The following is a 1,051-nucleotide window of genomic DNA, read 5'->3' on the forward strand; positions in this document are numbered from 1 at the left end:
TCGCGTAAGGTTTATTACTTGGACGACCCAGTACACTTGCTGGTTAGTTGAACGGAGTTGTGTCCACTCGTGCCAATTTCAAATTCCATAATTTTACAATGAGTGCAACTCAAAGAATAGTGATCACAATTTCGTCCACCAATGTGCTTCTTCATTTTTAGCACTACAAAGTCAGTGGAAAAGGAAAATGGCCTAACCTTGACAATCATGTCCTCAATTACGCCTAATAGAATTTTAATGGAGCCATCAGCAAGATCACAAAAAGCTGTCTTGGTACAAGCATCCTCTAATGTGCATGGTATCATAAAGCTTCCAGGATCTTTAAGCTTCTCTGGTAAGCTCTTTAATATGACTGCACTGCATTCTTCAGTAAGAAAAACTTTTTCAGTTTCTCTCCAATCCTTCTTATGACTTAAGATCTCTTTCATGAACTTAGCATAAGAAGGTATTTGCTCAAGTGCCTCTGCAAACAGAATCTTTGTTTCAAGAGTCCTGAGATAGTCTGCAAAGTGGGCAAATTGTTTATCCTGTTCCGCTTGGCAGAGTTTCTGAAGATAAGGCATCTTGGCTTTATATTCTTCAACCTTAGTTGCTGCAGGTTTATTTCCTATAGAAGTGGTTGGACAACCATGCTTAAGGGGGTTGTTATCAGCACTTGCAGGTGTTTGATCCCTCATTGGCGTTTGAACGCCAGAATGGGGTGCTATATGGGCGTTTAACGCCGACTTCTGCCTCTTTTCTGGCATTTGAACGCCAAAATCATTTGCCAACTTTTCCCCCTTTTCTGGCATTTGAACGCCAGAACTGGGCAGGGAATGGGCGTTTAACGCTAGCTTTCCCTCCTTTTCTGGCGTTTGAACGCCAATAGTATTCCTCTCTGGGCTCTTACTGTCCTCAGAGGGATTTTGGATAGTGGTTTGGCTATCCTCCGTCAATTGTTCCTTTACTGACTTTTTGCTATTTTGAGTAATGTTATTCAGTGTCTTCCCACTCCTCAGTTGAACTGCTTGGCATTCTTCTGTTATCTGTTTAGATAGCTGCTGTTTTGCCT

The sequence above is a fragment of the Arachis duranensis genome, unplaced genomic scaffold (assembly GCF_000817695.3).
Source record: "Arachis duranensis cultivar V14167 unplaced genomic scaffold, aradu.V14167.gnm2.J7QH unplaced_Scaffold_66454, whole genome shotgun sequence".
Taxonomy (NCBI): Eukaryota; Viridiplantae; Streptophyta; class Magnoliopsida; order Fabales; family Fabaceae; genus Arachis; species Arachis duranensis.